At 44.3% G+C, this 17672-nt stretch overlaps 1 protein-coding gene across 5 annotated transcripts in view; it reads right to left on the reverse strand.

Moving 5' to 3' along the window:
- Sncaip (synuclein alpha interacting protein) overlaps positions 1-16106 on the reverse strand; it is a 139277-nt gene extending 123171 nt beyond the window's left edge. The window contains exon 1 of one of the 5 annotated variants that reach the window (XM_060377271.1): positions 15916-16106. The gene's annotated coding sequence lies outside the window, so the exon portion shown is untranslated. Of the gene's footprint in view, positions 1-14759; positions 14866-15371; positions 15506-15706; positions 15769-15915 lie in introns of those variants that run through there. The other 4 variants (XM_060377275.1, XM_060377274.1, XM_060377273.1 and 1 more) reach the window with 4 other exon arrangements.
- Positions 16107-17672: the final 1566 nt, after the last annotated feature.

Below are 17672 nucleotides of genomic sequence, written 5' to 3' on the forward strand. Positions count from 1 at the left end.
TAAACTTTGTGAGAGACAACCCCCCAATTTTTTTTAAGAGAACATGAAAATTCAGATGGTGAGAAGACAAAGAGGCTTGCTAGCCCAGGATTAGAAATAAGGATGTGTATATCACCAGCAGAGGTGATAGGCTAGGCCTCGGGAATGAGTCGCACAGTCTACAAAGGATTATATATCAATATCATTCAGTGAACGTGCTATAAACCCCTTCCTGCTCAGTGGGAAATGGATCAAGATTTGGCTCCATTCAGCCTTTGAACCTTATCGCCTGGCATTCCCACACCATATGTCTTAGCATGAAGTGACATAAAAAATATGATTTCCAGGTTGTGTCAAACTCTGATTTCTCCCTTAAATTTCCTGCTGGTGAACACTCTCAGCTTTCACCTCTGAAAGAAGCGTCATGTTTTCTGGGAAGCCTTTGGTAATCTGATCATCTCCCTTTGTATCGTAGGGAAGGTTCATTGTTCCCTTCTCCTCCATGCTGCAGTACTGGGTGGGCCCCTGTCCTTACTATTGATAGACACTTTCCCTTGCTGGATGGAAACGTCCTCAGAGGAAAAAGCTGCACCCACACCTAAAAAGGTACCAAACTGTGTATCCATAGAACAAATGCACCAAGCAATGAGAACTTCTTCTGCAAATAACATTAAGGACATGACTTTAACAGTCCCTGACTATTGTTGGAAAACAGTCAGGGGAGGTTCTTAGGGATGGTGTAATATTTTCAGTACAATCCACTAAGAACCTCATTGTATTCTTAGACCACTGATACTTGAATCAGTACAAGTCATTTGAAAACAGTCTAATTATTTATAGCAATTACTAGGAATATACGCCCTTCTTAGTAAAAAAAAAAAAAAGTGACTATTTCATTCAAAGCAAAAAATAAAAGGGGGAAACTAAAACAATGAAAGGCAGCAGTGGAGAACAAGTAGACATTACAACACTGACTCTCAACCTGTGGGTCTCAACCCCTTCATTATACCTTCATCTCCAAAAATACTTACATTACGATTCCTAACAGTAGCAAGATTATAGTTATGCAGTAGCAAAGAAAATACATTTATGGTTGGGGGGGGGGGGTCACCACAACATGAGGAACTGTATTAAAGACTCACAGCATTAGGGAAGTTGAGAACCACTGTGTTAGATCATTATGGTACAACAGCTCAGGACAGGATAATTAGGCCTGGGAGTGCAGCTCAAAAGAGCAGCTGCTTATCACATGTAGGACTCTGGGTTTGATTACCAGACCTGAAAAGTGAGGGTAATTCAAAGATAACAAATACGTATTTGAGGAAGCTAATATTTGTTTAGTTTTCAATATATAAAAACATATTCTTAAAAAAAAGAAAGGAAGGAAGGAAGGAAGAATGCTACCTACCTGGAAAAGACCTTGAAGAAAATACTAATATAAAAAGATAAACAGGATCCCATAGTTTCAAATGACAATATTTCATCCTGGAGCCATCTGGTCATTTGGTAATGGAGTATTTGCTTTTGCCTGCTCAGCTCCTTCCTCAGGAGGGATGATATAAAAATACTTATTTGGACCGACATCAAGAGAACTTTCAGTTTAACTCTAATTGTTAAAAACAAACAAACAAACAAACAAACAAAACAGTTCTGAAATTCCCTTTTCCTACTCTACATTGTTAGGGGAGGATATAAAGACATTATTTCCCAAGATGCTGAAAGACACATTCATACATTCAGCCTGCAATTCCAGTAACTATGATATTTATTATCAAATGGACAGAAAGTGTGTTATAGTTTGTTTTTCAAACTGGCTTTTTCTTCAGGAAATTTTCTTGTTTTCATTCATGACAAAGAGTTTAAGGAGCATGAGTTTGGGTGAAATAATGCTAAAAACTGGAAAGCAGCTTGCTGTATAGAACAACGTAGAAGTCTGAGCTCCCGAGCCTTCAAGGAGCATTTGCCAGGTGGAAGTGTCTGGAGGAGAGGACGGATGCCATGACCCAGAGAATAGCTCTAGAGAGATCTGCAGCCACCAGGAAGTGGCCAACAGGAAGTTGGCTTGGCAATGGGAAGTTCAGGGAATAAACTCAAAGTCTTTCTTTGCACTTGTTTGCTAATTTCCAGCTGATCTTTCTGATTAGTGGAAACACAATCAGAAGCAAGAGACCCAAAGGGCCTGTCAACTCATGCCACAAACCCAGCAAATGTTTGAGCGCACACAGTGGGGGGAGGGGAGAAGTAGGATGGATACTATTTAAATATCACTATTTAAACCCCTAACACTAAAACTCACCTTGAATAGGTGGTGTAACTAATAACTGTCTGCGAACTCGAGAAAGGATGAGACTGCACCAAAATATGGAAAAGTTTAATAAACAGGACCAAACCACATGGCTTTATAGACAGCTAGATAATCCAGCCTTTGCTCTGATGTGCAACACCATGCTTCGGAACAGTGTAACATCTACTGTCCTGTCTGCCATTATTATCCGATGGCACTCATGGTTCTCTGTTTGGAGAGACCATGGAAATGACTGGAGTTAACACTCTGACCAAGTTTGTAATCCACATGTCAGTTTTTATTATCTTATTTTTCCATCTCATTACTGGCAAACGTCCAAATTCTTTCCTAGCATCAAAAGTTCTGGAAAGGCCGGCTTTAAACCTCTTATAAACTGTCTACCAAACACTGACATCTGCCACTGATGGCCCTTTTTGCCTACTTATTTCACAGAACTTTTATTCAGAGGCTTCCGGCATAAGCACGTGACTTTCTTTTGTAAATTACAGACCCCTCACGTTGGTTAATTGCATTGGAGTTAGTCTCGGGTCTTTGATTATAAACACATTCACTTCTCAAGGCATGTTGAAAGATTCACTTCTGCAGCCAGTGCACACTGATGGTGTAATATCTTCGGGCACTGGGCTAGATACTTTCACAGGCTGACAAGTCAGCTCTTACTAAAATTAACAACTGGCTCTCGACAGCAATGTGCCAGTGATTATCCCAAAGGTGGGTAAGGACGTGCTCTAATAACAGCCCTAGAGATAGCCAAGGACATTTTCTGACAGAGACATGATTCTGGCCCCTGGCAGCCAGTGGCAGCCCCTTCCTGATTCTATCCAGCTTGTTCTGAGATTGGATATAGGAGAGAATCTGGTAATGAGCCCAAGTCCTCTCAACTCTGATCCACAGCCAATCGCTTATCTGCTGGTTTGCCCTCTCTCAGGAAGGCCCCCAGCTTTGAATTACCAGCCCTCGAATACAACAGCCTTCCTCAAATAGATCAAATAGAAATTTGTCCCTGTGGGTGTTTTTTTTTTTTTTCATTTTCTTATTTTGGGGCTTGGGGAGGATTTTTTTTTTTTTTTTTTTTTTTTTTTTTTTTTATGTTTGGTCCTGACTGAAATAGCACATAGCAATCTCTTGTTCTCAGGGACAAGGCAAGCGAGCTTGCCTAGCTTCTGCCTCTCATGCTGTGCAAATGTCAGCTTTGCATTAAGAAAAAAAGAAAACCTATTATACAATGCATCGTGTGGTGAGGCTTGCCAAATGGGGGAGAAGAGAAAGAAAAGCAGAATAGAATTGGTTTCCTACACACACGTTTTAATGATTTTGGAAAATTGTCAACCTGGATCAAATTAAAAAAATAATAATTTGACAGTTTCCCACTAAGGTCAGAATGTGAAGCCTGCTAATAATTAAATTTCAAGAAACTTTCTATTTTCTTGATAAATCCAACAAATAGGAAACTCTATTCACTGAAACCCCTAAACCTTCATGATACTTACTTCATGCAGGGTTTTTTTTTTGGGGGGTGGAGGGATGGACTTTTTTTTTTTTTTCAAATCGCTACTAATGGTGTGCTTGGGCATGCACATCCAGGCTCCCTTTGACAGCACAGGGCTTCTGAGCATGAAACATGCTTACAGACATTATGGTAGTAGGAGTAGTGAGGAATCCTCTGACAGGGAGAAGCAGAACCCCCCACCCCCTCAGCAAATAAGTCTGGAACTTTCGAAGATCTCTGCTCTGTTTCTTAGCAACATCATACTACACCCAGTGCCCCAGATTTTCACCGCGCTAATCTGTGAGTACTCGATTCAATTAAAGATTAGACTTCTCAATTGTAGTTTTAGTACACAGCAGGCTGCTAAATTATGATTATCAGCGGCTAAGTGTGCTTGCATCAGCACAACTCCGGGGACGAAAATGAATCATTTATTTCCATCTTGCTATGACTGCTCTTCTCGGAGGCTCTGCTCTCTGAGTTCATGGGCTTTGGAGTTCATCAGAATTCTATGGTTAACACACAGCTTGGAGACCTCATTTATGAAAATTCCTTTAAACCTTTCACCACTTTGACAAATCCAGTCCAAGTTCACTGAGCCAATTCAAAAGTAGCTCTCAGCCTTTTTATAGGTTTTCAATTACACCAGCACAGCACCCCAGAGCCACAGTGTTTGAAGAAGTGTGTGAGAGTTGCAGAGAGACAGGGATTCTTTTTAAGAGACTCTGATGAAAGCAGAATTCCCTAAACTGGAGCCAGTGGATGAAAGCTTTGTCTATCTTGAACTGTCCATGTCCTACCAACATGGCTGTCGGATAACTTGAACACGCTAATGTTTAGTTATTTACCATATGCTACACTCGATGATTTTGCTGGCTTTTAGGAATTTACTTTGCAAAAATAAATATTGGCGTATTACTTCACGCTCCAGTTGCCCTAGATAGAGTTTTCTTTACGAAATTGCTCAAAATGTTGTCGGAGTTCATTAATTCTCCTGATATGCAGCATGGGACAGCAGGAGTTACTTTTCCTGTGTGGATTCAGGAAAGGAATTTCCAGCAGGTCAAAAGGCTCTCCAGGGTAAAACAGGCAAATATTAGTCAAACTAAGGTTAGACCTAAGTGTGCTTTTGATTTCAACATTTTTTTTCCTCCACATTTATTTATTCGTGTGTGTGTGTGTGTGTGTGATGTGTTCATGTGCCACAGCCCTCATGCACCATAGCACATGTGTCTCACCTGTATAGAGGTCAGACCATAACTTACAGGAGGCAGATCTGTCCTTTAACCATATGGGTAGTGGGCATAGAACTCAAGTCACCAGGCTTGGCAGCAGATGCCATTATCCTCCAAACCATCCCGCTGGCCTTGAAGGCATTCTTCTATTTGTTATTGGAACCTTAATTCATTTTAAATAATGTGTATGTATGTGTGCGTGCAGGTATGTACATGTCAGTTGAGGTATCTAAAAAGGCCAGCAGAGGGTGTCAGATGCCCTGAAAATAGAGTGAGAGCAGTTAGCAAGCTGCCAGATATAGGTGCCAGGAACTGAGCTGGGGTCCTCTGCAAGTGGAGTGTGTGCTTTTAATGGCTGAGCCATCTCTCTTTCCCCTCAAGCACTCTTTAAATGGGCTTGAGGTAACCACATTCTCCCACTGGTTTTCAAGTGTTTATATTACTTAGATGAAACACTTATATCTTTTCAATCTTTGAATTGTTTTTTTTTTCTTTTTTTACAAAGGTGATTAGTATGGTTTAAGAGAGTAGCAATCTTCTAGATGAACAGATTGGATGGGTTGTTTTAAGTGACATTTATCATCGAGGATAAAGTAGACATGCAAAAATCGGGCTCTTAACCATTTAGAAGCACATGCAGAAATTTGAATACCGCATACTCAAAGGCAATTGTACTCACGATGTAAATCTCCCATTTTCTCGGGGGGAGGAAACAGAGAGAGCTCATGATGAGTCTAGCGGCTCCCCTGCGGCAGCTCGTTGCTCTTGCCTTGTGCACTAGTGTTCGTATGTCAATCAGCCTTTTTTGTTAACCTCAGTAAGAGATTTGTCTTGTGGGCGACTGTGTTTCATCTATCCTCCTGTTTTTTTTTGTTTGTTTGTTTGTTTGTTTTGTTTTGTTTTCTTATCCTGGAAAGACTATTATGGTTTAATGTAGTAGAGCTCTTGCTGGACTTTATGGACTGAAATCAAAAGAGAAGCAATACATACACAGTGGTGTGAGCTCTCAGTTTCTGACTCTGGAGGCCTCCAGTCATTCAGTCTGACCTAGATAAGGCTCTGTGACTCTGCACAGCGCCGGGAGGTGGAAACTAGGGGTAGTGAGTGGAGTGTGCTAAGTCTGAAAAGGCAAGCCTCCACATGTGAAACCCAGGCTTGCAAATAACCTCCTTCATGTATTATTATATTTGCCACCTTCTCAATGCCCATTACATACTAAAAGCAGGAATAAGAGGGCTAGCGAAATCTCATCACCTCGTTTGGAGAGCATTCAAAGCCTCCGACACCTCCTGACCAGGAAAGAGCTGAGGTTTGAGCTAAGTGCTGACTGAGTCAGAAGGAGTCAACTTCGGGAATCTAGAGTCCAAGCCTGTAGTCCACTTAGGGGCTACTAGCCACAAGTCAGTGGCGAGCATTGGGAACGTGGCTAGTCTTAGGTAAGCATAAAATGCACATTGTATTTCGATGACTCAGTGTGCAAAAACAGAAAAGACGCAAAGTATCTGCTCCACAATTCGGAACGTGGGGAAACGCTAAGGCTTTAGATGCACTGGGTTAAGGAAAACATTAACATCAGTGTCACCTGTTCAATTTTACTTATGGTATGCCTACTAGGACATGGGAAACCACCTACCTGTTTTGCACTCTCTGTCTGCACATGTAAAGGGAAGTTCTAGGGAGGCTGTGGGGAGAAACAGGCCAGCAACAGTGAGAAGGAACCATGGCATGAAGAAGAGACAGAGACTGACAACGTCACTGCTTTCTGGGTAGTTTGTCGGCTGCATTCATTTGCAGCAAAGGGAGTCAGAGAAGAAAATCCAAGATAATAACATCTCAAGCAAATTAGGAGCAGCTTGTGGTTTAAAGGGAGCAATTCTCTACTGGGGGGCCAGAGCAACTAGTTAATCTCATCTTCACCCCATCTGTGGTTAATTCATTTGGTCACTCTTGCCTTCTCATCTGCAAAGAAGAGACTGAGGTGAAATCCTCCACCTGCGCACCCTGCTCCCAAGCCCCGATTCAATTCTGTAAATGAAGTCTTTGGAGGAGCACAGGGCTGGAGAAGGGGACAGTGGTATGTGACTACAGTTCTGGAGCTGCAAAGAACAGAGACACTTGAGCAGAAAATTCTTTATGCTTCTGTTTTCATTAAACCTAACAGCTATTTAAATATCTGAGCCCACCCTCCCTGGAAAAAATATGTGCATGTATATAATCTAGATGCAAGCACCACATACATGCTCAGTGTTGGTTCTGTGTGCTCACTGCTGTGACCATACCTTGCAGGACAAAGGTCAGCCTACAACATGCCTCAAATGATATCTTTGGAAGGCTCACCAGGAGAACTGGTGGTCATTTTTTTTTTTTTCACTAAGTATCCACTTAGTGAATGAAGCAGAATGAGCTGAGACCTCTTGAAGCCTAAACTGCTGCCTGAGCCTGCTCTGGCGTGACTGGAGGGGGCTCCTGTGGTAGAAGCATCCACTGAACCAGTTCCACAGGGGTGCTGAAGACTGAGAAAGGCTTCACTTCCCGTGGCTCAGCTTTGATTCTCCATGGAAGGATGCATGCACACAGAGGCACCCTGAAGTAGAGGCTACATAGCTGTGATTCTGCCTTTAATTCCATTGTGCCACCTGCCAGCTGGAGATCTTAAGTTTCTTCCATTTGCGTCCTTTACCATGGCTTAAACCTTTGTGGCACAGATCTTAAAGAGTAGGGTAGCCAGCCGAGCTTGGTGGCACACGACTGTAATCCCATCTCACAGGGAGGCAGGGAGATCTCCGTGAGTTCAAGGCCAGCCTGATCAACAAAGCAAGTCCTGGACAGCCCAGGCTACGCAGAAGAACCCTGTCTCAAAAAACAAAAATTAAAAAAAAAAAAAAAAAGAATTGGGTAGCCATAAAACACTTTGCAAAAAAATACCAAAAAATGGCAAAAACTAAGTAAACTGTTACAGGTAATATTTGAGTCTGACTCAACAATTATTTGAGTCAGTTTCTTCTGGGTCAGTTTTTAAACTTTTTAAATAACATATGGGGTCTATGGGGTCTATGGGGTCATTGAAAAAGCAACAGGAAGTATCCATGATGTGTGCACAGCTCTCCCTACTCCGAAGTTAATACTCTACAACTCTTATGAGAATCTTAGATGGAAGAATATGTTAAGGAGCATTGAGCTCTGTGGCTTCCTGTGTCTGGTTCCTTTTGTACGCCAAGCAAGTAAGGGTGAAAGGGCTCAGAATCAACCCTCTAGTGTCTGCCCCAGAAAACAAACCAGGATAAATACTAGGAGCAACAAGCCCTCAAAAATAGAACCAGTATGTTCAAGGTAGAAGTTCACTGTAATCTCATATATGACGCTGGAACCATTTCTTTTGAATATCTTGTCCATTAGCCATTTGGGCACTCTCAGGTGTGCTAAGGTGTTTTAACCTGTTTTAAAAGATGTATTTGTATTCTTGTGTGTGGGAGGGTGTGATGCGTGCACACGTGGCTGCAGTTGCTTGTGGAGGCCAGAAGGGGACATTGTATACCTGGAGCTGGAGATTCGGTTGATTGAGAGCCAGCCAATGTGGGTGCTGGGAACCTGAACTAGGGTCCCCTGAAAGAGCAGTAGATGCTCATAACCATCTCCTAAGCACCATGGTTTAGTCTCCAGGGCACTCATTTAACCTTAAAACAGCCCTAAAAACACGTGTGATGACATGGGACATCCAAGTCCAAGCTTGTTTTTATTGGTTAATTAACCCAGGTTAATTCTCCTGCAGCTTGGCCATCCCTAGAGAGACAGTTGCAGGAAAACAGGCCACTACAATTCTCTCAGTCACTGTTTCCTCACCTGAAACAAAAGATTTCATTCACAGGCCTGCTGTGAGAATCTAAAAAACAAAATAACTATAAGGCATCTAACAAGCACCCAGAACAAAGCACCTTTGGCCTCACAAACTGCCACTAGCTACCCTCCTTTGTAGTATGTGGAATGATTCTTCTCATCTCCGAGCCATAGATGTTAGCCCAGAAGTTTAGTTTGGGTTGCTTCCTTTTCAAGCTCTATCTTGATGTGGTCATTAGGGACTAATTAAAAGCCAATCATGTAAAAAAGTAACTTTGATAAACTATCTGAACAGAACTTCAAAGAGAATTTAACTTCATGTCCAATAATCTGAGCTACAAATGTATGACTCAAGTTAAAGGAAACCAAATAAACCCTAAGAGAAAATACCTTAAAAAAAAAAAAAAAGCCAAAGATGAAAGAGTCAGGATGTCTGTGGTGTGAAAACAATTAGGTTAAGCAGAGGCGACCCTGAGAACTACACAGCACGGTGTGGAAAGGGAGATTGGCATGTATTCTGAAGACTGTATCACAATGTGACGCATGATTCAGGGGACAGATAGAAAGGTGTAGTCATCACAGGTTTCTTGAGAAGTGTTCAGGGGGTCGAGAAGGATGCAGTTGTATCCTACTAAGGCAACAGCTCATGTAAAAGCATGGAGATGAAAGAGCACCACGTCAATGGGTACCTTAGAGTGATGCAGGTCGGCCAGCATGCACAACACAGCCTTCCTTCTCGTCTCCTGCACCCTCAGGAGAAGGCAGAGCCTGCTTACCATGAGACTTTGGGACTCATGGCTGGCAGCTTGGGCCTTTCCCCAGGCCAGTGAGGAGGTTGTGAATGGTTCTAAACACAGCTCCACCATCTGATGGCATCCCCTTCTTTAGAAAGAGAACTTCTCGCTGTGGAGAGAGGCTGGACTGGAATTGGAGACATGAGGCATCATTTTCAGGCGACTTGTAAAGTGAAACACTGATGGCCTCAAACAAAGGAGACATAAAAGTTCACAGCTAAGGCAGGAGGTTTCTGTGATCAAGTTCAGGGGTTTTTGGCTTAGGGCTGCCCTGAGTAGATATGGTTTTCAGAAAAGACAGGTGGGCTAGATTTCTGCTCTGTATACTTCGACAGTAGCCACTCTCTTTTCTTGATTTTTTTGCGCCATGCATGAGACCAAGAGACAAGGACTAAAAAATGGATCTTTCAATGTCTCTGCTACCTTCTCTGTCCCTTCCTGCTTGAGTAAGTGTAGACCGTCACCTGGTTTCTGTGACTTGCCACAAAGTATGATCCCTAACAATTTCTATTTCACAAAAGGAAGAGTTGGTTTTTTTTAATGAGTGATGGATTGGGGAGAAAAGATAAAACACCTCCCGTTACCGTGACAGGAGTGCCCCGAAACGTTTCAGCCCACAAAAGGCACTTAGAGATTTTATAGCCAACTCTACTCTGAATAATGAAAAGCCAGACCAGACTGTTTTAGAAAATGTTACTACACCAGATAATGGCACGTTCACTCATTCAATTAACATTTATTGAGTATCTTCAGGGTTCTTCGGCTTGGGTAATAAAAGAAGGAAAGAAAGAAAACAATAAAGCATAAGCTTGGGACTAAGCTGTTCCATCCAAGGCTCGCCCACAAAGCACAGCTGTATGCACTGCTCAGAGTAATTTCGTGAAGTCACTGAGGCCAGGTGTTCTGTCTGGCCCGACAGCTGCACTTGATGGTAAGGACCGTACCTGAATTTCAGTCTGGCTATCTATAAATGAGGCCAATGAAGCAGCAATTTGAGTAAGTCTTCAGGAGAAAGACAGAACAGAACGTGCTTAGAATTCCATTCCTTCCTAGTAAAATGTCCGCTAGCATTTATGAAGGAATCCAGATGAGGCACTGTGCTGGGCTGTCTTTTCTCTCTTCGCTTTCCCTGAGAAAACCGACTACTCTGTGGATTTAACTTTTTTTTTTTTTTAATGCACCCGAAGCTCACCTAAACACAGCCCATTTGTTGTTTCCTGCCTTAATTCCCTGTGGCTAGGCTCAAATCAGTTTTCAAGTGTTCTTCAGCAGTGGGCGTGTGTTGGTTACGCCACCCTCATCCAGCCCCACTTCTAGTGGTGGGGTGTTCTTGAGGATAAACTTATGGGCTTCCAATTGCATGCCGCCTTGGGGAGACTGATAAGCAATGCTTCTGGTTCAGGAATGCACACGCCGCCCTGGCATGCCACCAACGATAGAAATTGGTTCCTTTCTCCAGACACCTGGAATAGTTTTTCCCTCCTGAACAAGGCCCTTCTGACTTCCTTTTAACCTCTTAAGGCAACCAGGAATGTAACAGTTGGTTTTTTGATGCTTTGCCCAAAGAAAGTTGTCTATGCACAGTAGTCCAGTGAAATACAAACCTAAGCCATACCTAACACTCAGCATGCTCTGAAGCTCATAAAGTACTTTTGCCTTCATTCTGCCTCCTTTATTTAGCCTTTCCAGGACTGGGTTTTTCTCTTCTTCCTAAATAAATCACTGATTTCGCCATTTCTCAGAAGGCCACAATCCTTCTTTCGGTCACTTAAGATTTTTTAAAATCTAAGGATGATCTTTGACTCCGTGTTTTACCTAGCTCTATTATCAGTCACTTAATCCTAACTCTCCAGTCTCCTGGGCTGATGATCCCTTGCTTCCTATTTCCTGCAAACACCCTTCTTCTCCTTCCAGCCACACCCTGCTGATTCTGCCGCCAGCCCCACCCCCACCTCAATGCTGCTATCAGAAGGCTAGGGGTACATTCTTATCACCGTTGTGCCGTTCTTATGAGACAAGAAAGCAGTGGGCAGTTCTCCACCTCACACACCGAAGGCTCCATAAACATGCAAGCTCTACATCCCTGTGATCATGAGTTAGTCCTCAGCAGAATGCTCCTCGTAGAATCAAATGTACTCAAAGGTCTCAGAGACTTACTTTTAAAAAGCTATAATTTTTTATTTTGTACTTTCCTTCCATCTTAGGGGCTGTCTTTCTAAACTCCTCTAATCTGGGGTGAGCTTAGAACACAATGCCAGTGGGAGAATAGGTAACTCAGCATGACCAGGCTCGCAACACCTGTTTCTGTCGTGCTGGTTGCTCCTTTCAATACTGTCTGAACAGGGCTTGGGTGCTGTGTAAAGAGACCCAGGCCAGTCTGCTAAAAAAGGAGAGGTTCATGCCCCAGTCTACCTGTGTGCTTTGATAATAGCCTGACAATAGCCAGACAAGTAGTCAAGGCTAGCCAAGGTCTAAGGACATCCTCCCAGCTGATTGATGATGTCACCTCCAGGAATCCAAATTGGATTAGCAGAACCCAGACTGAACTGCTGACCAATAGAATCATGAGCTTCAGTTGTTGTTTTAAGCAACTAAATTAAGGAGTGACTTAATAACCAGTCAATGGGTAATTGATAGGATAGCTAAACAGATTTTTTTTCTCCAAATTCCTTCGTGGTTATAATTAATTTTCTGCACACTCAATTCTAAGATGTTTAGTTTCATGTTCTACATTATTATCTAAATTTTTAGGTATCTTAGTCTTCTCTTTTAATTTTTTTATGAAGAGAACATGTAGTGTATATGTGTGTGTGTGTGTGTGATTTACTTTATCTTTTTCTTTATGAGTGTGTATCTCTGTGAGTGGATTCCACATTTGTGCAAGTGCTGGCAGAAGCCAGGAGAGGGCACCAGATACTCAGAAGCTGCAGTTAAAGAAGTTGTGAGCCACCTCACAAGGGTGCTGACACCAGAACTCAGATGCTATTAACCCCTGAGTCATCTCTCTGGCCCCTGCAATTTATACTTTTATATTCTGTATGCCACAAAATGGATATACAATAACTTTTAAATAGTCAGGTTGAACTTTTGAAGGGTCCAGGTATCAATGAACAAGCACTCTTTTGTCATTAATTTTATTTTGAATTCAGAGGGTTTTTTTCCTTGCAACAAACTGGCTTGAAAATCATTATGTATCCCAGGTGACCCTTGATCTTGTAGTTATCCTCCTGCCCCCTACCTGTTGTGTCGAAATTACAAGTATACATCACAATGTCCAGCTTTGATCATTAAATTTAAAAGTTTAAGAAAAGAATCAAGTTGCCAACCATAAAATATAAAGCCTATTATCTAAATGGAAAATAATACATAATACATAGCTATAAGACCAAATTACGTATTCCTTTCAGAAAGTTTTACTCTGCAAGTGAATTTACATATCAGTCAAGGAGCAAAAGTAAACAAGTTTATATGGGTTCATGTTCCACAGAAGCAACTATTTGATTTTCACCATATATTGCTTGTCTCTGAAGACGCATATTTCTCCTGCGGGATTTACATCTGCAACCTGAAAGATTGCCAGAAACCAGGCTCTTACCCTAGGCGTGTCACTGATCCCCGTGTGACTCTTCAATTAGACTCTGCGTTTAAAAGAGAAAGTCCCTTGCTGCTTCTAATGGTGCACCTGCTACTTGGAAGATTTCTTCTTTTCACAAGAAACAACTTAAATCTGGCAGGAAAACATGGCTCCAGGCTTTCTCTGATAATATCAAAGAGCATTTGTAGGTTTTAGATGTTTTCGTGGGTTTCCCTTCTCCTAAGGCACAGTGAAGTCCCTCCAAGTCCTCCCAAAACAACCGTGCTCCCAATGTTTTTGGCTTCTATTCTCTATTTCCACTGTACACCTGCACTGAACAGCTGCTTGGACTCAGCGAAGCTGTGACACGGCACACAGAAATCCACTTGCTTTAGTCACTTCCTTTCAGACACGGACAAACAACATAGCAAATTAACGAACGTAGTACCGTTTTAGATGTACTATCTTATAGACTGTCTTCATGAACCACTTAGGGACAATAAAGGTTATGTTCAAAATGATAAAAACCTCTTTACACACCTTCCTTCTTAATGTATTACTAACATTAGTGATGTTCTATGGTCCTTAAGAGAAACACCATTATTTTCTTTCTGAGTCTAGACTTGGGAAGTCATGTGTATTTGATTATGGACAATGCTCCCCTAATATTCCCTTAGAAAGAGAATTCTGTGATCAGTCCCAAAATGTCACACATTTTTCAATTAGTTGTATGGGCACTTTAAAGGTGTCTTTCTGCATTTTGCTATGCAGAAAGTAATTTAATGTCAAGGCACATCAGAATCAGCCAATAGACACAGCCTCCCAGGTGTGTGCACATTAGCATACTGCCTTCGCACATCTTGCTCTCCTGACTTTTAAATTTTTCAATATGTACAAATGAAATACAGATTTGAACCTATTCCCAATCGAGATGTCTGCTTCATAATGAGAAATAGGTTTTTGCCTGCTCGCAGATTCAGCGCCGAAATGATGCCTGGCCATAATGTGTTTAGAGCTGACACCTTGGAGAACTGACTTCTGCACAAATGTAATCCCCATAAGCCTCCCCAGATAACCCTTATTTCATCTTGCAAACTGTTCCCTGGAAGGGCTCCACAGCACATGGTGTGTGGTGAGACTGTCCTGTGGCTTTTCTTTCTTCCTAGGGGCTCTTTGATAGACACTTGTCAGTAACAACCAAGAGGAGCGAGGCCCCACATCCAGCAAGTGAAAAAAAATAAGGGCACGGACAGCGGTGCTTCCTTAATTAACTTTCCCAAGGAGAGCAATGTTCCCACAGGAAAAAACACGTTTCCACCCTCCTAGCGGCCCATTGGAAATGAGCAACAATGCAGTTGCCTTTTTGTCTCCTGAAGACTTTCTTTGCTGCAAGCAGTAGCGTGTTCCTCAAAGAATGCTAGTATTTCCTGTGGAAACTGTATGGCTGCCAGAGCTGGCTCAGAATATCCCCCCTTTTCTTTCCGTAAAAAATGAAATAAACAAAACGTGGCATTTGACAATAGCCAACATTGGCTTCATCCCCACTCACCACCTGCAGACGAAAGTCACGGCCACAGAGAGAATCCGGAAAAGAAACCTTCCCTATGACATGGACAAGCCCGGGACGCCGGACAGCGCCGGGAGGAGGAGCCGAGGCTGGACGGGGCAGCCTAGGCGCCGCGGGGATGGTAGGCGAGGGGCTCCCCTCGGATAGCGACACCACCCGGCATCCCCTTGACGTTTGTTATTGTTCTGGTTACCAGTGTGGCTACCACTATGCCTTCGCCCCTCCCCGGGAGCTGCCGGGAGCCTCGGCACAGCCCATCCCCACCTCCGGGACCATCCGAGGTAGCAGCAAGCGTAACGCCGGCGCGAGCGCCAATGAAAAGAACAATCCCCTGCACCGGAGCCGAGGACTGAGAGGCGGGGGCGACTTAGGTCCTCCGGGGTGCAGCCTCCTAGGTTACCACAGCCATCATCCCCCCCGTGGCTCTAGGCGGCGGCACCGCGCGGCCCGGGGCAGAAGGGACCCGAGGCACAAAGGGGGCCCCGGGACCCTGGAACCCGCAGGGTGTCGCCCGGTGCAAAGTTGCACGGGCTCAGCCTCGGCTGCTCGAGTCCCTCTCCTCCCCGGCAGCGCCCGCTGGGGACCTGGACTCACCGGAGCGCGGAGGGACGGCGGGAGGGATGGACGGACAGACGGCCAGAGCGGCGGGCGCAGGAGAGCCGGCGGGCGGCGGAGGCGCTGCCGCGGCCCCGCTACGTCACAATGCGGCCGGGCGGCCGGCGCCGTTCCTCGGGCCCCCCAAACGGGCGCGCGCGGGCGGGGACACCCGGGGCGGCGGGGCGCTGAGCCCAGGGGCGCGACCACCAGCCGGGGCCGCCCGACCAGCCGTGACCGTCCCCCACCCCCGGCGTCCCGGGCCAGCCCACGCCCCTCGCCAGCAGCCGCCTTCTCGGGTGTTCCTGGCCGACGAACCTGCTGCTTCTGCTTACCTCGCGCCTTCACCTCCGCCGCCTCGGCTCTTCCCCACAGGCTCTCTCCTCCCCTTCCCTCCCCTCCCACTTTTGGCCCCCTCTTCCCACTTTCTCCCCCCCCCCCCCCCGCCAACCCTCTGGCTTTGCCGCCTTTCCCCCGCCTCTCCCACCCCTCCGCCCCCAAAAGCGTTCCTCCTTGGAAATGAAATCCACCCCCCCCCCCTCACCGCGATCCGTGAATCAACCGCTGCCACCTCATTCGTCCCCAAACCATTCCAAGGTTCCAGCATAAAACCAGGAAAAGATACTCTCACACTCTCGGAGAAAGGGAAGGTGTCACGATCCTGGGAAACTGTTGTGTCTGAGAAGCGTTTTGGCACTGTTGTGCCTTGGCAAGGCGTTTTTCAGCCTCCAACCTTCCCCTCTCCAAGTCTCGCCCACCCTGGAGGACTTAGCCAAGAAGTAAAGGGGCAGGACTTGGGGGGTTTTACCCAGAATGTTCTGTGCTCCTGAGTGGGTGGAGCTAGAGGTTTAGGTCTGAAATGACAGTTGGCTAATTCAGCAGTGTACCCGAGACCCTGTGAGACTCCTTGCATCTCTTAGGGTGGGGGCATTCGTGATGCCTGCAGCGGTGGGTGACCGCCTCTTTCATATTTCCGAAAAAAATCCGGGGAGGGTGGAAGCTTGTGATAGCAACCATGGCTCTCTTTTGGAAAGTTTTAAGTAGTTCTGGACAAATCTCTGTCCCAGGAGAGGGACATGATTTGGAGAGTGCCCGAAGAAACAGATTGACAGCTACATTCTTGTTCCAGGATAAGGTTGCTTTGCTTGAGGCTGTCCTGAGGAAAGCGTGAGGGAGTAAGTTCAGGTCAATTCAGGTTCATCCTGTGCCTCCTTTCAGCCAGTTCTAAAGGATGGGAGTGGCTCTGAGACCCAGGGAAATCCAGCACTACCTGGGTGCTGGCAATGGGATGCATGACCAGCCTACCACTGAAATTACACTGCCAGTGAGAAAGAAGGGCCTGGGTATTTAAAAGCTAGCTTGTTCTGAGTGATTACGGTGAAGCTGTACATACATGAGGTGGTTTTAGGACTAAAGATAGCCAGAGCAGTCCTTGTCCTGCTGGAATCCCATTGGAATCCTGCCTCAAAGTCCTACCATAAATAAAGGTCACCCTGAGAAACGACAGCCTGGAACGGCTGTAGAAGACAGCTCATGCGCTTGGTTTCCATTTCCTACTCAAGGACTAAATTTCTTCCCTAGGTTTTGACTAAACAGCCAAACGTAAATCGTGCAATTCTGTCATTTGTTTATGGTAACTCATCATGTATAAGTACATGCATGGAACGTGGCTCCACATTTTTAAAAAATACATGTTATCCCCTGGTAGAAAATATGAAATCAGATGACATCATATGTCACTAAAAATATTTTAAAATATTGGTTTTAATTTTCTCACATCTGGTTAAAATAAAACTTCTTTTTCCTGGTGTAAACTCTGAGAAAAGCACATCTTGCTTTTCCAGTCGATAGGGACGGGACTGGTGCGCTCTCTGAAGCAGTGGTATACAGAACAGAAATGTTGATTCCTGCCTTCCTAAGTTCATTGAATCCCTTTCCGGAAAAAAAAATCAGATTTGAATTTATTGAAATCAATTATTAAAGGCTGAGAAGTAGATATCTCTTCCAATTGCCCCAAACATCCTACAGTTCTAGCGCTGAGACAAGCATTTACATGATTCAATAAGAAGAGACTGGATTTTGTTGAATGTACAAAAAATGGATTGCCTGGGGTGAAGAGGTTTTCTCGCCACAGCAACCAGCATGCCACAGTGTAAGGCAGAAATCTTTGTGATGTTTCTTCAGTTATTTTCCCTACTTTTTTTTAAAATAGTTCTTTTGTTACTTTTTTTTCCCGTTCCCAACATGTTTTTGATTACACACTCACCATTGTTTCCATGTGATTATTTTTACGCCGTGATT

The sequence above is a fragment of the Meriones unguiculatus genome, chromosome 2, assembly GCF_030254825.1.
Source record: "Meriones unguiculatus strain TT.TT164.6M chromosome 2, Bangor_MerUng_6.1, whole genome shotgun sequence".
NCBI classification, from domain to species: domain Eukaryota; kingdom Metazoa; phylum Chordata; class Mammalia; order Rodentia; family Muridae; genus Meriones; species Meriones unguiculatus.